General features: G+C 35.1%; 1 long non-coding RNA gene across 1 annotated transcript in view; it reads left to right on the top strand.

The window, feature by feature from the left end:
• Positions 1-27,630, top strand: part of LOC145528695 (uncharacterized) — a 686,972-nt gene that overhangs the window by 513,839 nt on the left and 145,503 nt on the right. Inside the window, exon 7 of the long non-coding RNA XR_014070554.1 lies at positions 7,737-7,813. This is a non-coding gene — a long non-coding RNA (uncharacterized LOC145528695). The remainder of the gene's footprint in view (positions 1-7,736; positions 7,814-27,630) is intronic.

Here is a 27,630-nt window from a genome sequence, read left to right as displayed (position 1 = left end):
TAAGATCATGGCATCTGGTCCCATCACTTCATGGGAAATAGATGGGGAAACAGTGGAAACAGCGTCAGACTTTATTTTGGGGGGGCTCCAAAATCACTGCTGATGGAGATTGCAGCCATGAAATTAAAAGACGCTTACTCCTTGGAAGGAGAGTTATGACCAACCTAGATAGCATATTGAAAAACAGAGACATTACTCTGCCAACAAAGGTCCGTCTAGTCACGGCTATGGTTTTTCCAGTAGTCATGTATGGATGTGAGAGTTGGAGGGTGAAAAAAGCTGAGCGCCGCAAAATTGATGCTTTTGAACTGTGGTGTTGGAGAAGACTCTTGAGAGTCCCTTGGACTGCAAGAAGATCCAACCAGTCCATCCTAAAGGAGATCAGTCCTGGGTGTTCGTTGGAAGGACTGATGTTGAAGCTGAAACTCCAATACTTTGGCCACCTCATGCGATGAGTTGACTCATTGGAAAAGACCCTGATGCTGGGAAGGACTGGGGGCAGGAGGAGAAGGGGACAACAGAGGATGAGATGGCTGGATGGCATCACCGACTCGATGGAAATGGGTTTGGGTAGACTCCAGGAGTTGGTGATGGACAGGGAGGCCTGGCGTGCTGCAATTCATGGGGTCGCAAAGAGTCGGACACGACTGAGCGACTGAACTGAACTGAACTGAACTGAACACAATCCACGGTTGGTTGAATTCACTGATGTAGACAAACCGCAGATGCAGAGGACCAACTATAAGTTATAATTGGCTTTTCAGCTGCATGGAGGATGGGTCCCCCTAATCCCTGCAGTATTCAAGGGTCAACTGTACATATGACAGAATTATCATATGGGTGCATCCTTAGTCACTCAGTCCTGTCTCCTTGTGACCCCATGGACTATAACCTCCCAGGGTTCTCTGTCCATGGAATATTTTGGGAAAGAATATTGAAGTGGATTGCCATTCCCTCCTCCAGGGGATCTTCCAGACCCAAGAATTGAACCCGGGTCTCCTGCATCTCCTGCATTGGCAGGCAAATTCTTTACTAATATGCCACCTGGGAAGCCCAAATTATCATATTCTCACCATTAAACTTTTCTTCTTCCTTAGTCTATGTTTTAATTCTAATTTCTAACATCTTCTGTTGTTTCTTGTCAAACTCTTCATAAGTTTTTATATTTAACTCTTTAAATGAGTTGTTCTTTAAGTTTCCATTCTCTTTTTGTCTTACACACGTATGCTCTCCTTAGGTCGTTACCTACTCATTAGTTTATCTCCCAGTTTTATGCTCTTGATTCTAGAATAAGTATCTCTAGCCCAGATCTCTTTTCAGGGATTAAAGAGGTGAGTTAACCATCTGTCAAAGTGCTCTTGGGAATAAATGATAAACAATGCAAATTCAGAGTTCGTACCTGAACTCATCATCTTTCCTCTGAAATTACTTCCAGTTAATAGCACTGAAATTTGCATATTGCCCATTTAAGAAACTCAAACATTGTTTTTGTTTTTTTTTACTTCTTTTTTATCCTATAAATCTTATATTTCCAATGTGTCATATATTTTTACCTTCCTTTATATCTCTTCTTGGAATTTTAATTCAGGCCTTTACTTGCATTTTGATAAGTATAATAGAATTTATATTTGTATTTCAGATATGTTTATTTTATTTCCCTCTAATCAGTTTTCTAAATGATCTATAGAATAAACTTTTTCAAATATGAATCTGGTTTTATTGTGTTCAAGCTCAGTGCATGAAGCCTCAGATAATTTGGCCCAAAAAGACAAGGTCAATAACTTGGTGAAAACAAGTTGGATGACCAGTATAATTTTCTTGAAACTAAGATTTAGTTAAAAATAGATCTTCAGATCTTTTTTCCCAAGTGTTACAGGTATTATAGCCAATGGCGTATTATATGCCTGTTTTTAATTTGCTTATATGATTTTGGTAGTTTTTTTTTCCTGACAGTGTTTCCCAAATCAATTATTTTTATTGTCACTGTATATAAAATTTCAAAATTTGATATCAATATAAATGTTCCAAAATAGTAAAAATTGTTAGAGAACCTAATACCATTAAAAAAAAAAAAGAAAAAGAAAAAGCTTAAAAAGTAAACTAGTGTTTGGAAATTTCAGCTTAACAGTAGGGAATTAGTTGAATAATAGGGAGTTGGTTATAAAACAATGAGCATTTGAAAAAGAATTGCCTCAAATATACACAGAAAACTCTTAAAACAGAATAAGGTAGTAACAGAGAGTTGTCTTCTGGTTAGTAGGTAACTTCTTTTTGATGGCTTTTCTAATTTAAAAAAAAAATTATGATGAATCAATTTTAAATGAACTTAATAATAAATAAAAATTATTAAAAGAAATTTGAAGTGAAGAAAGGAGTCTGGAGTTTTCTAAATTATTTTTAGAAACTTATTTTTGTCTGCCTGGCAATGTTTTAATAATCTTAAAAATATTCAAAATGGAAATTTACAATTTCTAGTTCATTTTTTAAGCTGCTTCTTTTTTTTTTTTGGTATTACTGTGACTACTTTGTAATCTGCCACAATCTATAACTAGCTTTTTATTGTCAAATATTGTTTCTCACATTTCTTATAAAAACAATGCATAGCAAGAATAATTGTTGGGGAATACATTAAAAATATAACTGGATTCCACTTAGATCAGGAACAAGGCAAGAATGTTCTTTTTCACTACTCCTTTTCAATATTGTACTGGAAACCCTAACCAATGCAATGAGATGAGAAAAGGAAATAAAAGATATTCAGATTGGGAAGGAAGAAATAAAACAGTTCTTGTTTACAAATGATATGAGTGTCTATGTAGAAAATATATGTAAGACTTGGATGAATTTTTGAGGCAGTGAACAAATAAATAAGTAATATTTTGTTGAATCACTGAGTGATTAATTAATTAATTAATACTCAAGATTAATTTTGGATACAAGTAGAAATATAGCTGTGAAGATTAAGCTTGGTTGCAAAGAACTCTTCCATATATTATTGCTTTTATTTTAAAATTTTTGTCCCTATAAAGGTAAATCCTTCCTCTGTATCCCTTTATCAGAGAAAACTTGCTCTTTGTTGAAAAACTGTCTAATCTTCACTTCTTAAAATGTATTTCAAAAAGCAGTGGCTGACACTGGAGCTCTATTGATATAGATGGGTAAGAGAAGAGTTTAAACTTCTCAGTGATGTACAGATCTAATTTTCCTTTTAACAATTAAAACAGCCTTCATCTGTTCCTATTATTATATCCAATCAAGCATTTGGATAAAATAATCCTTTAATGAACAGCAAGTCAAAATGAAGTGAAAGTATAAAGTATTTAACTACAAAAATTACACATAAACACATTATTAATATATAATTAATGACTGACAAGTTGACTCTTCAGGTTCAAATAGTGGTAGAACTCAACCTTGAAACACTAATAATTTCATCCCCTTTCTCACTTTCCAAAAATGTTGACTTTCCTGAGTTCTTATTGTCTTCATAGTATGCATGTCAGGGGCAGAAACAAGTACTAATAGAGCTTGCAATCTCTCTCACCAAATAAAACTATAATTGTCAAAAACCATCAGCAATTTCACAGAAATAAATTAGAACACCAAAAATACTCATCACTATTTTAATTTTATTCATTAGGGAAAACAAGAAGTTTTTTATATGTAGCTTTTTTCAGTGCTGTTCTGCAATGTTGGCAAAACTTGACCTTCTTTAGGGAAATCAGAATTAACAAGGATTTAGACCTTCATCTAGGAAACTAAATGAATGTTTCAATGTTATTCCTATAATGGCTGATAGATGAAGTGGCAGCTGTCACCAAAAAACAAAACAAAACAAAAAAAACACCTCTAGTGCTTTAGTGTAGTATCTATTCAGCAGTTGAATACAAGACACAGTTTGAAGCTCATAATGGCTGCCAAAAGTTTCATTGCTTTGATATTGCCTTTGTCTTTGAAAAACAGTTTTCCCCAGGCATGGTCAGTAACAGAAACACAGTTTTTTTCTTTTCTACTAGACAGAATCAGAGCTGCTCCCTGTGAAGTGAACATATTACCCTGCTCAGAGAGGAATACATCTCAGAAAGACATTCTCATCAAAGGGGAATTATGATTTTTGATCAAATGCATCTCCAAGGTCAAACATGTTAAAGTTGAAAGAGACAGAGAAATAGGGAATGACACGTATATTGGATGCCAAAAATTCTCTTGGTAAAATTACCCTGTTTCTAAGTATTTGAAAATTGGGGGTTCTGTTGTTTAAGTCAAACTGAGAATTTTATACATGTGACAGCAAGCCTATTTTTTTCCTTCTTAGAGAAGGTTGTACAATTTTTTTTTTTTCATACAGGAGAATTATGGTCCCTATGAATCCTTAGTGTGAGCCAACATTCTACCTTCTAAAACATAATTGTAAAAATATTTTAACCTTTGTCTTGGAAACTTTTGACTCTGGTATGGGGAAAACCAGAGTGTGTTAATCTTTTCATCATATATTCAGTAAGGAAGCTCTTTGTTTTGTACCAAAACTTTGCCTTTTGTATTAAAGGCTCTGAAACTTTCGTCAATGAAAATTTGATTTTGATTTCCCTAGAATCTTATTATACTTCACTAGAGGAGATAAAAGCTTTTGGGAGAAAGAGTTGAGAAGGGGCTGGAGCAAAGATTGTTGTCCCATCCTTGAAAGTCATAATGAGGAGAATGTGGGTGTAGAGAACCAGATTGAATGAGGCTTAGTGTCTACTTTAAAATGAAAATCTTTGGGCATGCATTGGGTAGTTATTTAGTGAGATTTTTCCCTACTAAAGCTTTTTTTCTTTTATTTGTTTATCAGTGAAAATCATTCAATAAACTTTAGTAGAGCACAGTTCTACTTGAAAGATTTCTATATAGTATTATGTCATTTGAAAATTCTTGTAAATCTCTGTAAAAAGCAATCATTTATCTAGATAACTTGACCTCCAGGATCTACTTTTATATTTTCCACTACCATAAATAAATGAAAAGAGACAATGCTGACTAAAATAAAAGTTGACTTCATAAAAAATTCCCTATTTTACCTTTATCTCAAGTCATGAAATATTCATTATTCATTTAGCTTTAACCATTTTTTTTGGTTACAGTATATTTTATTTAACTTAAGCTATTTGGAGTCCTAACAATTATATCTATATATATAACTCTCTGGGACAAGATCAGCAGACTCTTTCTAAGGGATTTAATAAATCCAGTAATTACACTGATACATATTAAGCCAAGAGTTCAGTTCCCTTGCTAAGAAACTTCACTATACCAATACCCCAAAAGTTAAAATATCATTCAGCTGCCAGGAACATACACATATTTACCAAGTTCACAAGATTAGTGTATAAAACCAAGATGATGATTTATGCTTGTAAAATAAGATATATCACTACCCACAGATAGAAATATCTAACTTAGTATGTATCTCTTTTACATGGTCAACTCCTATTGATTATAGCCTCTAAACATATCACAACTCCATATTGTCATACCTTCAAGTGTGTTACTGAGTTTTTCTTTGCACAGAATATTCTTCGGAGGGAGATTTTGAGATTGAATTTTGATCATATAACTCTCCTGCTCAAATGCTATGACCAGGATAATTTCTGTCTTCCTTAATTTAGTTTTCTATAAACCAGTATGATTTGGCTTCCACCTGACTCTCTAGAATTATCTTTCACAAGTCCCTACCACATTGGCACTCTACTTCAGAATACTGATCTTCTTTTAGTTTCTTGAAAATATTTTGCTGTTTCTCAACGCAAAATCTTTGCCCATGTTATTCCCCCTCATGGTCTCACTACACTATTTCCCCTTCACCTGTCTAACTATTATCTAAGCTCAAGTTAATGGAATTTCTCCAAAAAGTATTCCCTGATCCCATTTTAAAAAATATAAATACATTACATGTCCGTGAAATAAACTCACCGGAAGATCTCGAATTCTCTTGTCATAGTACTCATCACACTTTACCGTAAGTGCTTGCTTAACTGTCTATATTCCTCACTAAAGCATAAGCTCAGTGAGGGTGAGGAGGATGGCCGTTTTGTTTATTTTTCTTGTCATCTATCATGATTTCCAGTATTATGGAAGTATCTTTCAATATTGAGTGAATAAAGAAACATTTTCAATGGCAGTTTCTAATTTTAAAATGATGATTTTTAACACTTCATGAGAGAGAATCTAAAGTTCAGCATGAAAAGCTCATTGTTGTTGTTTACTTGCTATGTCTGACTTTTATGTGACCCCATAGACTGCAGCCCACCAGGCTCCTCTGTCCATGGGATTTTCTGTATTCTCATGATCATGTTCTCTCTATAAAAACTGAACTTTGACTACCCTGGCAATCCAGTGGTTAACATTCCACACTTCCACTGCAGGGGCTGTGGGTTCTATCCCTGGTCAGGGAACTAAGATCCTGCATGCTGTATGGTATGGCCAAAAATAATAATAAATAAATAAAGGACTTCCATGATGATTCAAATCATAATCCACATCTAGAGACTGGACAATAAATGTATCAAGGAGATGATGATATCTTTAAATACATCCAAGTAAGATAGCCTGCTGCAACTATTTGACCATGTGTGCTGACCAAGTCAGATCACTAGCTAAGGTGCTCTTTTTCCTCATTAGTATTTAGAAGGGCCTAGGGAAAGTTTACTTCTGTGTTTCTCTCTCATATACACTTTCTATCTATATGATTCACCTGCTGGCTAACATAGTCCTTCTTTAATTATTTAGAAATTGTGACTCTATTCTCAGAGGCAGCCTACATCATACCTCCAGAGAGGTGGAAAAAAGGCTACTTTTTGCATTAGAACTGACCAATGAATATATCAAATAAAAAATTACTGAATAAATTAATTAAAAGAAGTAACCATTGTTGATAACAATGGAGAAGTTATATTAGATCAATAGATATAAAATTATCTGAAATTCAAGATCACATGGGAGTTTTGTAAAAATGTAGATGTCTAGTCTTCATTCTTTGAGATTTTTATTCTCTGAATAATGAAATGATCAAGGAATTTATGGAAATCAATAAGCTTAAAAAAGACTTTTTAATTTTTTTCTTTACTTAATAAATATAATATCTAGATAGTATATGTTGGTCATCCTTGCTTTTATTATCTCACCATAAGATTCTTTTGATTAGATGTGTTAGGAAACAGTTATTTCCTTAGATGAAACATGCTAGCTTTCAATGTTTACAGTACCATGTATGTTTGTGCATATTTATTTATATAACTGCACATGAAAAGATATGCTCATTCTCCTCATGTAGAATTGGCAAATTTTGTTGTGTCCCTGATAGCTTCACTCTAATCTCATCTTTACTGGCAACACACTCTTATCAGACATTTCACAGAGCATTTCATTTACAACTCTACAAAATACACTGACACATCACACTGATTTGAGGACTCTAAAAACTAGATTGTGTAAAATTTTCAACTTGAATGAAAACAGTTTTAATTAAACTTTATAGTTTTAGGCCACAATTCCATCACTTAGTTTTTCTCCATAACCAGTACCTAGAAATACTTATAAATCTGAAAGTTAGTTAAATTATGTCAAAAAAATGCTGTCTTAGTAAAAATATGTAACTGAAGTGTTTTCTATCAGGTACAAACTGTTGTAACAATGTGGAGGGTTTTAAAAATATATAGATTATTCAATACATAACTCATTATGTTTCCTCTATGTATTAGGTGCTGTGGAAGAAATTGTAGATTCCTGGAGTAAACAAGGCAGATATGGTACCCATCTTCATAGATCATAGAGTCCGGTATGTAACATGTGTTAAGTAAATTTATATTTATAATTATGATACATGCTATGCAAGAAAAGATCAGAGTAACTATTCGTCAAAGTTCCTATAAAAGAATCATACAATATGTGACCTTTTGTGACCTTTTTTCACTTAGCATGATGTCTTCAAGGTTTATTCATGTCTTAGCATGTATTAGTACTTCCCTTTTTATTGCTAAATAATATTCCTTTGTATATATATGACATATTTTGTTGATTGAATTTTTGCTGCACCCTTTGGTACAACAATGCTCACTCTGCAATCTAAGGCATCTTGACCCAAAGAGCCTGGGGTTGCAGAGATGTGCAAATTCTCTAAGCAGGTTCAATGGGCATGAAGGAAAAAAGAGTTACTTCCACTTTCATACTGTTGTTCTTGGACTCATGTATTCTACGTATTAGACATACAGCACCATATAATTGTCATTTATTTAGGGCATACACTATTTCTTGGGGGATGGTTTCCTATTCTCTCAAGGTCTTCTCTCCAAGGTTGCAGCTCAAAAGGTTGTTTATCATTTTGTCAACTGCAACTTCTAAGCAGTATGATATGTGAAATGACTCATGAATCCTCTGGCTATGTGCCCACTGCTGAATCTCATTTGCTCTAAAACAGATCACTGTCCCAAATTAGAAATGATGAAGGATACTATGCTGATAAATCAAGCACTCTGAAAGCCTTGGGTAAGTGGTGTTGGCTAAGGCCTTGTGGGAAGAATAAGCAAACAAGATAATTTGCCATCCTTTGCAGGATATATGGGTTCAATGTAATCAACCTGTCACCAAACGACTAGTTGTTCTTAGGGATGCTGACATTTTTGGTCTACCTTGTTGAGAAGTTTAGTAATAGCAATAGAAGTTTGGTAATAGCAATAACTAAAATGGCCTTGGTAAATGAGAGTTTATGTTGTTACATCTATTCCCACACCCTATTCACGCTGCCATGGGCCAATGCACAGTGTTGAGGTGGGTCATGAAAGTATTTGGCTAATATCAACTGCCTATTGTTACATCTACTTGTTGTTTGAGAAACCTTCAATGGCTTTCTGGAGATTTGTTAGTAAGCAATGTAAGATCTTTACACTCTGTGCTCAGTATAATGGATCTATTTACATGCCTCTTCCCTAGGTTTTTTTGTTCTCAATTTTCCAATTATTTTTCTCCCAGATTCCCTGACCCACTACACCCTGCCCATTAGTCTTTGTATAGTCTTGCTTCATGCCACTTTCCACACAAAGTGGATGACCACGTGCATTTTCCAAAGCTATAGCTTTTGGGAAGTTTTTGCTCAATGTTGCTTTTCAAGTGCTGTGGTATTGAAAATATACTCTGTTGTACCCATATCTGAGCTAAATATTTTGTCAACAAAGTCAAACTTTTTCTCTCCCATCAGTTGGTCATTAGGGATACTCTCCTTCCTGACTTGTCTCATAAGCTTGAGTTGAAGATAAATGCAAGAAAAATGTCAAGTTCTCTGGGCCATCTGCTTATGCATTTTACTTGTGCTTTTTTAACCCTGTTCATGTCTAATCCAAGATGTACCATTCCATCTTATGATAAATTTCTGTTCAGCTGGCACAAGTTTATCACTTTGTGTAAATATAACAGAGTTCAGTTCAGTTCAGTCTCTCAGTCATGTCTGACTCTTTGCAACCCCATGGACTGCAGCACGACAGGCTTCCCTGCCCATAACCAACTAATGGAGCTTGCTCAAACCCATGTCCATCAAGTTGGTGATGCCATCAAACCATCTCATCCTCTGCCGTCCCCTTCTCCTCCTGTCTTCAATCTTTCCCAGCATCAGGGTCTTTTCCAGTGAGTTAGTTCTTCACATCAGGTGACCAAAGTGTTGGAGCTTCAGCTTCAGCATCAGTTCTTCCAATGAATATTCAGGACTGATTTTCTTTAGGATTGACTAGTTTGATCTCCTTGCAGTCCAAGGAACTCTCAAGAGTCTTCTCTAATACTGCAATTCAAAAACATCAATTCTTAGGTGCTCAGCTTTTTTTATGGTCCAACTCTCACATCCATGCATGACTACTGGAAAAACCATAGTTGACTAGACGGACCTTTGTTAGCAAAGTAATGTCTCTGCTTTTTAATATGCTGTCTAGGGACTCTCAAGAGTCTTCTCCAACACCACAGTTCAAAAGCATCAGTTCTTCAGTGCTCAGCCTTGCTGATGGTCCAACTCTCACATCCATACATGACTACTGGAAAATATAACAGAACTCAGATTATAAAGAAAAGCTTCAAGTACATGTTTTCTATTTATCTTATAATCAGGCACCCCTTCTCTACTAAGACCCATTAGGAATCCAAGACCTCGTATTTGAATGGATATTCTCTTTGGAAAGGACATGGTTATGTAGGTGACCTACAGTGAGGTACTTGTGGGAATAATTCCTGTAAAAGAATGAACAAAGCAAGATTGGACAGAGAAAGAAGTTAAATTGTAGTGAAGTTACAAAAGTGAACTTAGATGACCTCTCAGGGATGTCTGAGGCTGAGATTTTTAGAGATATTCCAAATTAAAGAAAGGGCTTTGGTCTTTGTACCTATACATGAACTCATTATTGGAAGCTGAATTCCCCTACGGAAGGAAGGGCTTTATCCTTGGACAAAGTAGTCATGGAGACTGCCTCAGTTATGGAATTGGGGGAAATGAGTTCCAGGATCCTGAGGGAGTGATCTGGATTGTGTACCAAAACTTTTGCTAGATGTAGTGCTTCTAAATAGATGTAGAATAAACATCACCATCTATATTTGGTATTTTTCTCTTCTTTCTATTGACTTTTTAAAGTTATGCATGGTGTAGGCCTATGTAAAGGCTTCAGTAGTTCCATCTTTCAAATATCCAAATTTTTGACTACACTTTTTAAGAAATTACTTCCTAGAGAAATTAGAGGAGAATATAGCAAGCAGGACAAGGAAAGGAAAGAAGCCTGGCGAGACTATGGGTCAGGCACAGTTCCACAGAGGTTTACTTCTCCTGATCCTGGAGGGTGAGTCTATTGTAAATTACACTTCAAATGATGGAATTACAGTTTCAAAGTTCCGTACTCTGAAGTCATTGGTTAACTGAGTCATAACTCCCAGCCTTCTAGCTCTGTACTGTGAGGTCAAATAGGTCCAGCAACCTCTGTAGAGCACACTAAAGAAAATCAAAGATGTGGGCCACAAAATGCAAACGCACCTCAAAGAAAGAAGGGGGCACATTCACAGAGTCAAAAGGAGATAGAAAGGAATCTGAATTGAACACCAACAGTGTTTGCTACAGGGAGTGGTATGGGAGCAACCACTTAAAAAAGTAGTATGTAACCTAAATTACTTTTTTAATTTTAACTTTCTTTTCTTTTTTTTGCTTTTTACTCTCTAACATTTGCAAATATTAGAATATTCAATTATCCCTATCTTTTCATGTTGAACAGAGTGGTGATTTCTTTTGCTTAAAGTATTTTAATTTCACTTTTTTCCAAACTGATGTAGAAAATAAATGCTATTTTGGTATTGATTAGATTCATTGATTTTGGAAATTGGTGAACAACTATGAAATATCTTAAGTGTCAAGATAACAAGTAAAGGCCTGAACTACTTGGAAACATTTCAGTTTTTAATGTGGAATGCATAAGATGCCAAGAACTTATAAAAGATGAAACTGTAAAAACAGTCACCTCTAAATAAAGGAGAATGTTACATTTATAGGCTGATTCCTTCCATATCTCTTGCTAATTTCTCATCTGCTTGATTTAGGGTGTCTCTTGTTATAGTACTTGAGGGAGAATGGAAGTTAGAATAAGACAGCAAAATGCCAAAATGAAAGAAAAGTGTGGGTGTGTCTATGTGTCTGTGTGTCTGTGTTATATGTTTTAGTCAAAAGGTAGTTCTTTGAGTCAGGCAGCAGATTCTATAGACTTGTTTCCATTAATTAGCAAATTTCAGGACATAAACAAAATATTTTATGATTTTGCAAGTCAATCTAGATCCATTTTCTGTTTCTTATCCATGGAGCCTCAAAAGTATGGTAGGGTTCTGATACTTTTATCAGGATAACTAAAGCATTGTTTCTTGTTAAAGCCTTTGACCAACCTTAAAGCATATTCATAGTCATTCTTCAGAATCATTTTCTTTTTTCTGCCTACATCATGCAATTTTCACTTAATAAATTAAGTAATAATTCACAACAAGCAACTCATTCTTGCACCAAACATGTACATATTCATTCAAAGCATGAATATGTTGTGTTTCTTTCTGAAGATTTTTTGAAAGGCATTCATTAACCTACAGCTCTCCCTATTAAAGTCTTCAATAACTTCATTGCTGTGAGGAAAAAGGAATATACAGGTTTCTCACCATCTAGGCTCTGCCTGATTCTCCAGTTTCCTTTTGTACTTTTCTCTATGGGGCCCAAACTTCATCTATGTCAAGCACATTTACACAGTTTTCCAGATGGGTCATACTTTATCCTATATGTACTTATACTATACATACACATAAATATAATATATAAATATAAAATCATATAGTATAAATGCATATATATTATGTATATATACACATAATATATATTTTTAATTTTCATTTTTCACAGTTCATTACTGTACTGACTCCTATTTTTCAGAACTTATTTCATGTCCAAAGTATTTTCAAAGCTTTATCTAACTTGTTTCCTTCTAGAATGAGTTGAGAACCCTCCCATTTTTCCATATGTAGGGTTAACACTGCATATATTCTACTGTTTGGCATGTGTTGATTATTGGTGTCTCTTTCCTGTCATAATTCATCAAAAGACATTTTACTGCTTATTTAAAATTTTCCAGTCCAAGTGCTTGGGTTATGAAGATGAATAAAATAGTCCCTGTTCTCTAGTAGCTCCAAAAGTAATGCTATCTATCAAAAATAAATAAGTATAAAATAAATGTCCATGAGTCTATTATTATAGAAAAAATGATTAAATAAATTAAAAATGAGACTAATGGAAAAATCTCTTGAACCCTCAATCTCTTGAATCTCTTGAATTTGGAATCCCCCAATTTCCAAGTAATGTATTTAGATATCCACCTCCTCTTTAGGAAGGTATAACATAACTCTCCAGCTCTTACCAATGGGATGCCTCTAGTGACTTCTTTTAAAGATAACTGTGTGGAAAAGGGAAAAAAGAATAACTTCACAGTGGAGAAGCCTGATAAACACTAAACTCTACCTTTGCCAGGTGATCAAGGTCAGCATCAGTAGTGATAAATCATATGGATTGTACTAATCCTTAATACAATGTGATGATAATGGCACAAATCTCAGTCTAATCATGGGAGAAATATCTGACAAACACCAATTGAGTGACATTCTACCTAATGCCTGAGCAGTATTTCTCAAAACTGTGAAAATCAGGAGCAAAGTTGGAAAAAGTGTCACAATCAGGAGGAAAGTAAGATGCGATGACTGAATGTAATGTGGTATACTGTATGTGATCTTGGAATAGAAAGAAAAAGTACATTACACTAATAACTCAGGAAGTCTGAAGAAAGTATGGATTTAAGTAAATAATAAAACATAAACATTGGCTCACTATTTAGAGAAATATGCCATACTAATGTAAGACGTTAGCAATATGGGAAACTGGGTTTGGGATATATGGAAACTTTCTACTGTATTCATTTTTTTTCTGTAAATGTAAAATTATTATACAATTAAAGTTTATTTTTAAAAGTCACTATTTCTTCTCTCACTTACCACTTTGCCAATTGTAAAGAACAAGACTTTAGTGGTTGCCCTAAATATGAATCATTAAATGCTATTCTTATTAAAGAACACCTGCTAAGGGAGGCCATGAGTTTGATTAAAGTTTCAGAATTTGGGCTTCCCTGCCCATTAAACCAAAAAAGAGAAACTTAAGCACTATTATTAAAAAAAAAAGCACTAAACAGAGTAAATATTAATTTTAGTAGATTATTCCATTCCCTTGTATTTCTCAAATAATCTGTAACTGTACTGTCCACTCCAGCCACACACTTTGGATTCTCTTTATGTAATTGTATGAAATAAAAATATAATCTCTTTCCATATAAGTTGTAAGCTAGATCTGCAAGATTCTTCTATTATTTTATTTCTAAGATTAGATGATTCTGAAATTCTAAAATTGTGAAGAAATTTGACTAGATAGTCAAAAACACGTATGGATAAAGGACAATGCTTTTTGTCTAGTTGTTATTTGATTTGCAAGACATCCTTATTGATATTTGCTTTCCTAATAATTTTAAAATCTTTGTTTTCAAATTCTTTTTGGATAGGATTTTCTTGTATTTACCATATTGCTTCCTTTTTTTCTCCCTGAGTTCAAATACAAGTGATATACTTTTTCTCTTTTAAACTTCATATTATGTGAATATAACACAGAATGGGAAACCTGAAATTGAAAAAAAGAATGATTCAGTTATAGAAAAATAGAACCATTTTTTGTATATCTGAATCTGTGCCTGAGATTGTTGTTGACTGAATACCCCTTTTTATGCTATGATAATTATTATTTCAAGAAGTGGGAATAAGGGGATGTAATAAACAAAATAGAATTGTGTCCTAGGAGTTAAGGTAGGGGTTTCAAGTCCTGGGGCTTTCATGCATCAAGTATTTGACCAAGGCAAGATCTAAATGTACTCAACTACAAAATGGAATGATCACTTCAAATAATTTCTAGAATCCTTCCTGGCTTTAACCTATTTTTGAAATACAATTAATAGCCAAAACTCAAGTGTAAAGGTGATTGAAAAATGAGCCAAACTTACGTGAAATTCTCGTGGTAACTCTTTCCATAACCAACTCATTTTCACATAAAGGGCCTGAGTTCTTCCATCAGGGTTGTTACTTCATTTTTGTATTACATTATGTTAGTGTTAATGTAACTCGGTAATTAAGTAAATTGCAAAGCATAATTTGGATATCAAATAGAGGGAATAGAGACCTCTTAATCACTAGTTTTAAAAGAGCTTCAGAAATAATTTCAAGAGAACTGTGACCTTTTAAAAAGAATTCTACTGTGTGTACAAAAATAGACGCACAAAGATTCTTTCCCTCTTTCACTCCATCTCTCTTTAACACTTACTTTCTCTGCCTGTTTGGCCTGTATGACTTCATTAATTTCCTGAGGCTGATGTAATGAAGCACCACAAATGGCGGGGTGGATTAAATTAAGATAAGTTTATTGTCTCACAGTTCTGGAGGCTAGATTTCCAAAAAGGAGGGCCAGCCTCCCTCTGAAACCTGTAGGGCAAAATCTTTCACTGCTTCTGCCAAGCTTCTGGAGATGACCATCCATCCTTGGCATTTCTTGCTTTGCAGCTGAATCCACTCCAATTTCTACCTCTGTAATCAAATGATATTCTCCCTCTGTTTTGGTTTCTTCTTTCTTATAAGGACACTGGTTATATTGTGTTAAGAGCTCACCTTTCACAAGTATGACCTCTCTTATTGAAGTTACTGATTACATTTGCAATGACCCATTTCTAAATGTTACCTGCTGAGATGGTGGTGGTTAGGATTCGGTACATCTTTCGGGGGAGTTCACAATTCAGCCCATAACAATAATACAATACAGATTAGATATGCACAGCAACTCAAGCATAAAATCATTCCAAAATGACATTTTAAGTATAACAAGCATAGTTCATGTGATTGATTGATGCAAGGATACAGTGATGGCAGCTCAGTGTGACTTTAAAATCAAATAGACAAGGAATAAGCTTGGAGAAAAGGTGAAGAGATTATTTCTAGATAAATAAGCATCATATCATGACTCTTCCCAGGAAGCAGTTATATATTAAGCTGTCATTTGCACTCATGGGAAATAATAAGAAATCATTTGGTGTTCTTATTTTTACAGCACATCTTATAAGCATATGGTATATTCATGTAGTTTTCTGAAACATCGTGAAATGTATAGCACCTGTGACATTCAGACAAATAAGAGTTGGGACTTCATTAGGGCATGCTATTTGCTGCCCATGGCTCAGTTGATGACCATGTAAATGATTCATTGGCATGGCATCCAGTTAGTAATTTTTGATCAACATGTGGTCCCTGAGTATTTTAATACACATCACCAGAATGCATTAACCTCTAAAACAATTCCATTTTCATTAGCTCTCAGACTGGAACCACCTAATTTAGACATTAAGATAAGGTATTGGAAGTCTTTAACAATTACTCTTTTTAATCACCATTGTGGCTTTTATCAATATTTCAGCATATAACTTGTTTTGTGAAGTATTTATCTTTAAAATAATTTTTTTAAAAATTAACATATATTATTCAAGACATTTTGTTTCAATCTGTTTTTTTTTTTATTTTGAGCTGAATTATCTATTCAAATAAAACTCCTCAATAAGCAGCATTTATGAATACATTGTATAATTCTTATACATTTTGGTAAAAAACATATTCCACAAAACTTACTATCCTAACCATTTCAATATACAGTTCAGTAAAGTAAGTCCAATTACATTGTTTTGCAAACTGAATATTATTTTTTGCAAATTCTACATTTTCTTATGCTAATTTGTTTTGTGTATGTGTGTACACATTGCTATTTGATAGTTTTTTTAGAAATCTGTATCAACAGGTACACACAATCATGTGTATTACATGATAGAACAGATTGCTTAGGCTAGTAATTTCCATGTCTTTTTGCAATACTACAGGATCTCTTCAACTATTTATTGTTTTGTTGTTTTTAGTCGCTAATTGTGTCCGACTCTTCTGCGACTGCATAGACTGTTGCCTTGGAGAAGGAAATGGCAACCCACTCCAGTATTCTTACCTAGAGAATCCTGTGGACAGAGGAGCCTGGTGGGCTGCTGTCCGTAGGGTCGCATAGAGGCGACTATTCAGCAGCAACTAACTAGCAGCAGCACTGTTGCCTGCCAAGCTCCTCTGTCCATGAGATTTCCCAGGCAAGAATACTGGAGTGAGTCGCTATTTCCTTCCCCAGGGGAATCTTCCCCACCCAGGTATCCAACCCCATGTCTCTTGCATTGGCAGGAAAATTCTTTACCACTGAACCACAAGGAAAGCCCTACTAGAGTTAAAATTCCTTTAAATATACTGTAAATGATAATTCATTTTATAAAGCCCAGGTAACTTCTCACTTATTACCAAATGTTTCTTTGAAACCACTGGGGTGGGAGCTGAAGGCACAACTAGAAAACAGTTAGGCTCTTTGTAGGGTGTGTGGCATTCTTTTTATTTAAATGGAGAGTGTGTTCCTATTGGTGAACTTAGTACCACCTCAATTATAGCCATAAAACCTCATATTCTAAAGCACAGAAAATTTAATATTTATCTTAATTTTAAAACTTAAGTTTAAATGAATATTATGTACATTTGCATATAATAAATGGGAATTGATCTTACTATAAATTTGCCTTAAATTTTTGTTAAATGCTCTGTAAACTAACCATCATGTTTATAATAAGCAATATTTAAATAAAGTAAGATTATATCCTGTCTTAGAATATTAACATGTTTTTGCCAATTATTCAAAGGAACTATAACTCTTAAAAATAAACAATATCTCAAAGATTTGCATCAATATCATTTTTTCTTTTAAATTTCTTATAGCAATAATAGATAAGCAAAATATTGGCTCAATCATAAAGTTTATTCAGGGAAAAAATCCAAATGGACTTTTTGGCCAACCCAGTATTTCTGTTAACTTTAGAGTTGCCTGCAGACTATTGTAGAATTACTTCTATTATGAAACACTTTATATCTACCAGAAAGACTTATAAATAGCTGCCTGGTTATCTATCAGGACTATTAAGGAAAAACTTCCTTGTAGCACTGTGAAAGTTACTTGGAGTTTTATGCTGATGCCACTGACTCAGTTTCTATGTGACCTTGAGCAATTTACTCAAATTTTGAAGTTCCTTTTGTCCTAATTTGTAAAAGGGAGTGACTCTGAGTCTCTGATTTCCAGAAATTCTAGGCAGTTCACACACCCTGTGAATAAGTTACAAAATTTTTAAGCTGTCCTAGTATAATACCCTATCCATATGCTCACATTTTTCCTTTAGCCTGAAAGGTTTAGAAAATTTTGAAAGTGCAGGTTTTTGGTTTGATCGTAAGAGTGGAATGTATATGTGAACCTTTTCAAGATAGTTTACACCTGCCAAAATGCACAGGTTTTATTTTCATGGGGTTTCTCTTTTTGATTTTAAATCCTGGTAATATTTATTAGAGACAAACAATACAAAAAATCCTCTTTAATAGCTAATATCCCAGCCAATAGACTTTCATGAATAATTTTAATTTCATTTTCTTAGCTTTTGAGATATACTATACAAATTAAAGAAGTAAAAATTGTAATGATGATTGCATTTAACCATTCTTAAAGTCACAAAGTTTCTTGAATTTAATTTCAAATCATATCCTATCAATGTGAAAGTCATTCTTAATATTGCTTCTAGGAGCATTAATGAGCATTTATTTCAATAATATGTCTTGTTTATGCTTATCAAATATGATAGGAAATTATATGATTTTCTATGTGTAATTTCTGTAAGTATAAACACAAAAATCCCTTTGGTAATCATTTTCAGCTTAATATAATCCCTCTAAAGAAGTATTATTTTAAAAGTACAGTATTAAAATCACCTATTGTTTAGGATTATACTTTAATATGTTCGATACAGTCAATATGTATTATTTTGAATCTTAACCATAAAATTTTGAAATTGTAATCTAGAAAAAGTGTATGTACACATACATATATATGATACTAATTATATGCATAATTATATATATATTATATACATGATTATATGCATGACTATATATTTCATTCTGTACATATATTATCAGTTTAATGCTGGCCATTTTCCTAACAATACAGAACCCTGCCAGTGCAGCATCTTTGTCTATTAATTTAACTCAATAACTAGCTATATTTAGACAGATGTTAGCCTATCAAACAATAAACCTCAAAAGTAGGTAGGACTTTTATTTGCAATAGCGCTTATATCAGAGCTCTATTTAGTTTGAACTATTTGTCAAATAATAGAGAAAAAAATGAATTTGGGACAGAGTTAAACTGATGATTCATGGGCTGAGTTCTATCCACAGATGCATTTTTTGTCTTCATGGTTTAGCCAAAGAGTGATTTAAAAATTTTTCCTAGTCTAAGGTTAACCATAAGTCATTAGTAGCATGAAGGCAGTGGTCTTTGCTTTCTACAGTTCCTACATGCAAAAAATTCACTGTAGTTGTTCCACTTGCAAGGGACATGCTTTCTAGATCACCCTACTTAGTCTGATTCACCCAGTTACATTACTCTCTGGTTCATGGATCTTTTAATCCATTTATTACAGTTTATTCTGCCTCTTCATTGCTTCTTGAGCACTGCTTATCAATGCCATGATCTCTTAGTTATTAGTGCAATTGACAAATTACCAGGGGCATAAGCTTCCTATTTCAGTTTTTTGCTTGTTTGTTTTACCCTCATCTTAGCCCTAATCCTTTTCTGTTCACTTTTCTGAGCATATTGAAAGACAAAATTGTCATTGAGTCCATGCTTGTACTTGATGCTGCATGCGTGCTAAGTCATTTCCGTTGTGTCCAACTTTTTGCGACACCATGGATTGAGGCCCACCAGGCTCCTCTGTTCATGGGATTCTCCAGATAAGAATACCAGAGTGGGCTGCTATGCCCTCTTCCAGGGAATCTTCCCGACCCAGGGATCAAACCCACATCTCTTATGTGTCCTGCATTGGCAGGAGGGTTCTTTACCACTTGTGCTACCTGGGAAGCATGTTGCTGCATAACAAGCCAGTAAATTGAGAGATGAGGTGTTGGAAAATGAACAGTGACTTTATTCAGAAAGCCAGCACTAGTGTCCCAAAGCACCATTTTAACCCAAGTTATAATTCAAGATTCTTTTATACTAAAATGGGAGGAGGTGTGGTTGCTACTGAAAACTTTACCGGACCTCAGAGGGAAAGTGATAATCTCTGTTATTTAGCTGTCCTCTTAGGACTGGTCACAATGTTTCTGTAAACCTCCAGCAAGACAATTGTTATTTTCTGTTCTGTAATGTTTTATCTCTTTAGGAATGCAAAAGTGTCATATCTTCAAAGTTCAAGTCTGTAAGGCAGATCCTTGAGGCTGGGTCATCATGTATATTTCAGTCTATAAACAACATTATTTTACAGAGATGCAGAATCAGCAAGGCTAAGCACAGGGCCACAGAGCACAAAGTTTAGAGCTAGGGAACTAGATTCAATATAGATTCAGGTTTGTTCTTTTTTATAAAATCATGACTAAATTTGACTAAACTTCTTCTTCTTCTTTTTTTTTTTTTTTAATAAATCACCTAAACTTGAGAATGGAGAAGAGGAGGAACATAACCCCTCCTCTTAGGGAGGTTGTTTTGGAGGGAAAATCATGGCAGTGAAAGAAAATAATAGGAAAGAGTGAAGGAAGGAACAGGGGAACCCTAAATGTCTTCCCTATCAAAGCATAAAGAATATTCTTCAGATCTCTAGGAAGGAACAACAACAACAGAAATTAGAACTAGAAACCTGGCTTTAAAGGCTGTAACCAACTAAATGTGGTAAGAAATGGGTCTCAAGGGCTATATTCCTGTATCACTTAAAGATTAGCAAAAACAGCAAAAACAAAACTAATAAAAATGTACACACAAAAATACAGCTATATTTACTCATCCTTCCCCACCTTTTCCATTAAAGTGGAAATTTCCGATTATCTGAATCCAATATTTAGAAGAGCTTGACATTAGACACATTCAGAAGATAATCATGCATTCATATTCATTTTGCATATATGAGAGTATTATGAATAATGTGTAATACTTTTGAATTCAGTTCCATAATATAAAGGATCCAGTTATGAAGAAAACTAATTTTCTGAGAACTTGTGTTTAAACATGTGCATCATTTAAAATAATAAGTATCAATACATAACTAATTAGCTTACAGGGAAGAAAGAGTGATATATTAAAGAGAGATATTAAAATTACATTCAGGCTTCCTTATTTGCCATTATCAGAATAACAAATTCTTTTCTTTTTTTTTTAATAGAAAAGCTGGCTTTCAGTTGACAAGACCTACTCTATAATTCCACACAATCTAAGTTCTGAAATCTGAGTTAAATTGCCCAGTCTTTATGGAAGAATTGTCTTAAAGGAATTATTCTTAGGATTTAGGGGACTTATATAATAATTACATTTGAATAATTTTTAAAACTGAATAAAATTACTATTGAAAATTTGAAAGAAAAAACAAAAAAAATTAAGCCAATTAGTATGAAAATGACTATTTAACCAATATTGATACCATTCGGTTCAGTTCAGTTCAGTTGCTCAGTCGTGTTCGACTCTGCGAACCCGTGGACTGCAAAACACCAGGCCTCCCTGTCCAGTTCAACTCCCGGAGTTTACTCAAACTCATGTCCATTGAGTTGGAGATACCATCCAACCATCTCATCCTCTGTCATCTCCTTTTCCTCCTACCTTCAATCTTTCCCAGCTTGAGGGTCATTTCAAATGAGTCAATTCTTTGCATCAGATGGCCAGAGTATTGGAGTTTCAGCTTCAGCATCAATCCTTCCAATGAATATTCAGGACTGATTTCCTTTAGAATGGATTGGTTGGATCTCCTTGCAGTCCAAGGGACTCTCAAGAGTCTTCTCCAACACCACAGTACAAAAGCATCAATTCTTCAGCACTCAGCTTTCTGTATAGTCCAACTCTCACATCCATACATGACCACTGGAAAAACCATAGCTTTGAGTAGATGGACCTTTGTTGGCAAAGTAAAGTCTCTGCTTTTTAATATGCTGTCTAGGTTGGTCATAGCTTTTCTTCCAAGTAGCAAGAGTCTTTTAATTTCATGGGTACAGTCACCATCTGCAGTGATTTTGGAGCCAAATAAAATAAAGTCAGTCACTGTTTCCATTGTTTCCCCATCTATTTTCCATGAAGTGATGGGACCAGATGCCATGATCTTAGTTTTCTGAATGTTGAGTTATAACCCAACTTTTTTCACTCTCCTCTTTCACTTTCATCGAGAGGCTCTTTAGTTCTTCTTCGCTTTCTGCCATAAGAGTGGTGTCATTTGCATATCTGAGGTTATTGATATTTCTCCCAGCAATCTTGATTCCAGCTTATACTTCATCCAGCCCAGCGTTTCTCATGATGTACTCTGCATACAAGTTAGATAAGCAGGGTGACAATATACAGACTTGACATACTCCTTTCCCAATTTGGAACCAGTCTGTTGTTCCATGTCTGGTTCTAACTGTTGCTTCCTGACCTGCATACAGATTTCTCAGGAAGCAGGTCAGGTGATCTGGTATTCCCATCACTTTCAGAATTTTCCACAGTTTATTGTGATCCACACAGTCAAAGGCTTTGGCATAGTCAATAAAGCAGAAATAAATGCTTTCCTGGAACTCTCTTGCTTTTTCAATGACCCAACAGATGTTGGCAATTTGATTTCTTGTTCCTCTGCCTTTTCTAAATCCAGCTTGGACATCTTGAAGTTCACAGTTCATGTATGCTGAAGCCTGGCTTGGAGAATTTTGAGCATTACTTGACTAGTGTATGAGATGAGTGCAATTGTGCAGTAGTTTGAGCATTCTTTGGCATTGCCTTTTTTTGGGGATTGGAATGAAAACTGACCTTTTCCAGTCCTGTGGCCACTGCTGAGTTTTTCAAACTTGCTGGCATATTGAGTGCAGCACTTTCACAGCATCATCTTTCAGGATTTGAAATAGCTCAACTGGTATTCCATCACCTCACTGCCTTTGTTCATGGTGTTGCTTCCTAAGGCTCACTTGACTTCACATTCCAGGATGTCTGGCTCTATGTGAGTGTGAGTGATCACACCACTGTGATTATCTGTGTCATTAAGATATTTTTTGTATAGTTCTTCTGTGTATTCTTGCCATGTCTTCTTAACATCTTCTGTTTCTGTTAGGTCCATACTATTTCTGTCCTTTATTGTGCCCATCTTTGCATGAAATGTTCCCTTGATATCTCTAATTTTCTTGAAGAGATCTCTAGTCTTTCCTATTCTATTGTTTTCCTCTATTTCTTTTCATTGATCACTGAGAAAGGCTTTCTACTTCTTTCACAGCTATTTGTAAGCCCTCCTCAGACAACCATTTTGCCTTTTTGCCTTTCTTTTTCTTGGGAATGGTCTTGATCCCTGCCTCCTGTACAATGTCATGAACCTCTGTCCATAGTTCTTTAGGCACTCTGTCTATCAGATCTAATTCCTTGAATCTATTTCTCACTTCCACTGTATAATTGTAAGGGATTTGATTTAGGTCATAACTGAATGGTCTAGTGGTTTTCCCCACTTTCTTCAATTTAAGTCTGAATTTGGCAATAAGGAGTTCATGATCTGAGCCACAGTCAACTCCTGGTCTTGTTTTTGCTGAGTGTATACAGCTTCTCCATCTTTGCCTGCAAAGAATATAATCAGTCTGATTTTGGTATTGACCATCTTGTGATGTCCACGTGTAGAGTCTTCTCTTGTGTTGTTGGAAGAGGGTGTTTGCTATGACCAGTGCGTTCTATTGGCAAAACTCTATTAGAATTTGCCCTGCTTCATTCTGTACTCCAAGGCCAAATTTACCTGTTACTCCAGGTATCACTTGACTTCCTAATTTTGCATTCCAGTCCCCTATAATGAAAAGGACATCTTTTGGAGGTTTTAATTCTAGAAGGTTTTGTAGGTCTTCATACACCTTTCAACTTCAGGTTCTTCAGCATTACTGGTCGGGTCATAGATTTGGATTACTGTGATATTGAATGGTTTGCCTTGGAAACGAACAGAGGTCATTCTGTCATTTTTGAGATTACATCCAAATACTGCATTTTGGGCTCTTTTGTTGACTATGATGGCTACTCCATTTCTTCTAAGGGATTCTTGCCCACAGTAGTAGATATAATGATCATCTGAGTTAAATGCAACCAATCCAGTCCATTTTAGTTTGCTGATTCCTAAAATGCTGGTGTTCATTCTTGCCATCTCCTATTTGACCACTTCCAATTTGCCTTGATTCATGGACCTAACATTCCAGGTTCCTATGCAATATTGCTCTTTACAGCATCAGAGCATGTCCCCACTCATCAAAACAAGACCCAGTTTCCCGCTCACTCAGTCTCTCCCATCAGGAAGCTTCCATAGCCTTTTATCCTTCTCCATCAGAGGGCAGACAGACTGAAAACCACAGTCACAGAAAACTAACCAATCTGATCACATGGACCACAGCCTTGTCTAACTCAGTGAAACTATGAGCCATGTCGTGTAGGGCCACCCAAGATAGACGGATCACGGTGGAGAGGTCTGACAAAACGTGGCCCACTGGAGAAGGGAATGGCAAACCACTTCAGTATTCTCTCCTTGAGAACCCCATGAACATTATGCAAAGGCAAAAAGATAGGACACTGAAAGATGAACTCCCCAGGTCAGTAGGTGCCCAATACGCTACTGGAGAGCAGTGGAGAAATAACTCCAGAAAGTATTGATTCCATTATCCTGAAGAAATTACCAATAAAGACAATCATGTTAAAAATGCAGTTCTTCAGAAGGGGCTTATTTAATGTATTCTAATCACTTTTAAGCAATTGATAAGAACTTTATCTCTGAAAACAGTACAATAAGGATGGTTTACAGGCCTAACAGTAGCTGACTTTTACTTTTGAACCATCCTACATGCATGTAAAATTGTATTTTCCATTTGGTCTACTTCTTTTCATGTTGTAGATATATCCTCTCTTTACATAGAATAGGCTTCTTTTCCTCCATCTATAGGAATCACAAAGGAGCCCCTAGCCCAGCATATTCTGAGAGAAACTGCCTATTCTTCCCTATCCAAATATTACAGTGTCACCACCTCTATCTAGCTGACTCCAGAGCATGTGAACTAATCCCTTAATGACAGGTGTCTCTGTCAATGTCAGTCACTACATGAAACCCCAGATTTCCAGGTCACTATTTCTCTACATCTAATCAGTGTTTTTTAAATCTGAGCATTCATAAGAATCACTCATAGACTTGTTAAAACATAGGTTTCTGAACTCAACTCTTGGAAATTCTGACTTAGGTAATGCAGAGTTTGCCAGTTCGTAGACTACATTTTGAGACTGCTGAATCTGTGTTCTATCTGTCCCCATTTTTCACTGTTCCTCAGCTTCTAGGTTGAGTCCTTTCCAATATGATCTTTGACCCTCGTGGCCCATTAAAAATATCTCTTATAGCTTTAACTTCTATGAAGGTTTCCTCTGCATATTTACTTTGACAATCAAAAATACTTTCGTCACTATTTTCAAAAAAATGTTGGGTTCTTCAATATGTACTTTCAAATCTTTTTCTAATTATTTCAGTGAACTTTTCCTTAATTAAGGATGTTTGCATTTGTCTTCCTTCCTTTCTTCCTCAGAGTTTGCAGTTATATGCAGCAATCTTGCTACATATAGCAATCAATTGCTATTATATACTATTATATGTTGACTCTTCACCTCTTCAGTTTGATTCAGTTCAGTCGCTCAGTCGTGTCCGACTCTTTGCGACCCCATGAATTGCAGCACACCAGGCCTCCCTGTCCATCACCAACTCCTGGAGTTTACCCAAACTCATGTCCATCAAGTCAGTGATGCATCCAGCCATCTCATCCTCTGTCGTCCTCTTCTTCTCCTGCTTTCAGCGTTTCCCAGCATCAGGGTCTTTTCCAATGAGTCAGTTCTTCATATGAGGTGGCCAAACTATTGGAGTTTCAGCTTCAGTATCCGTCCTTCCAATGAATATTCAGGACTGATTTCCTTTAGGATGGACTGGTTGGATCTCCTTGCAGTCCAAGGGACTCTCAAGAGTCTTCTCCAACACCACAGTTCAAAAGCATCAATTCTTTTGGGCTCAGCTTTCTTCACAGTCCAACTCTCATATCCACATATGACTACTGGAAAAACAATAGCCTTGACTAGATGGACCTTTGTTGGCAAAGTAATGTCTCTGCTTTTTAATATGCTATCTAGGTTGGCCATAACTTTCCTTCCAAGGAGTAAGCGTCTTTTAATTTCATGGCTGCAGTCACCATCTGCAGTGATTTTGGAGCCCCCCAAAATAAAGTCAGCCACTGTTTCCACTGTTTCCCAATCTATCGGCCATGAAGTGATGGGACCAGATGTCATAATCTGAGTTTAGTCACTTTTTATTTGCTTGTCTTCTCTTTAAAAAAAAAAAACTCTATTGAGATACAATTCACTTTCTATACCTTTCACCCATTTAAAATTTATAAACTATTGATTTTGGGCATATTTACAGGTATTTGAAATAACTGTCATGGTCAGTTTAAAACTACTTGAATCTGTTAAAAAAGAAACCCATGTCCTGCAGTTGTTACTTCCTTGGGGTGTAGTTCAGGAGAGCTTTTCTAACCTCATAGAGCTTCCTCCTCTCTTGATTTCATAGAATGTCTGAATATATGATATTTTGTTCTCTGAATTTTCTCATCCATTTCTATTTCTCAGCTTTATCTAGGGCTTCTTTTCCTTTTGTATGTTGCCCTTTCTTGTCAATTTGGTTCTATTGCCAGCAATTTCTTATGGGCTTGGGGATCTGTCTGAGAAGGATTTCTAGGTAGATATTTTCTGGAGTTGACATAGGCTACATGACTCCAGCTCCAACAGACCTATCCATGGGCTTTTTGTACTTAACTATTTCTAGATTTTAAGTTGGGTAAAGTTACTCTCATTTACAGTGACTGTTCCTTATTTGATGTATAATGCTTTCCAGTGAATACTTTTGTCTATTGGAGAGTTTCCTGTTAGATGTCCCATTGCTTTCTTCTGCTTCTTGCTCCTACACAGACAATGAAAGTACAGTATACAGGACTTATATTAGTGGTGTTTGTTCCTACCTGCTTTTTTCTTTTAATTTATCAATATATTTAATGGCTACCTTTGACAGTAACATTGTTCAAGGGTTTTTGGTTTGCTCCTAATTTCTCTCTGGCTTTTGTTTTATATGAATTCTGTAATCCAGTTATTAATTGTTTGATGTGGGGGCAAGAGTCATACTTAAAAATAACTAGATAAAAGTGTTGAATAAGTTCTAGAGGTATTTGTTGATGATCATAGCCAGAAAGTTAATAATTTCACAATACAGAAAATTTATGCAATCATGTTTAATAATAATTTTAATTAATTGTAGGCTTTGTCATGTTTTTCTCTTTTTTATGCTTATAATTAATCCAATAACTCATCAGATTCCATCATATTACCAATTTGTTTCTGTTCTTTACAGAACTAAGTCAAATAAACTCAATCATGAGTTTGACAAAGCTAAGTTAAATAAACTCAATTATGAGTTAATCTGTTTTGCTTGTTCTGACTTTTATGTCAGCAATTTTTTTATTTACAGTTTAGTGAAAAACTTTAGACTGTTTTCCCCTCATTTTTATTACATAAAACTACATTTTAATACCTTATCAAAATTTGTTTTAAATTTTATTTTCAATACTTAATTGGGGAGGAAAAAATTTCCCTTCTTCTAGGTTATTTTAGTTCAGTTCAGTTCAGTCACTCAGTCATGTCAGACTCTTTGTGACCCCTTGGACCACAGCATGCCAGGCCTCCCTGTCCATCACCAACTCCCAGAGTCTACTCAAACTCATCTCCATTGATTTGGTGATGCCATCCAACCATCTCATCCTCTGTCGTTTCCTATCTTCACGCCTTCAATCTTTCCCAGCATCAGGGTCTTTTCCAATGAGTCAGTT

This window comes from Giraffa tippelskirchi, chromosome 2 (genome assembly GCF_054371585.1).
Source record: "Giraffa tippelskirchi isolate mGirTip1 chromosome 2, T2T-mGirTip1v1.2.pri, whole genome shotgun sequence".
Lineage (NCBI taxonomy): Eukaryota > Metazoa > Chordata > Mammalia > Artiodactyla > Giraffidae > Giraffa > Giraffa tippelskirchi.
This window is presented reverse-complemented; position numbering and strand designations above follow the sequence as displayed.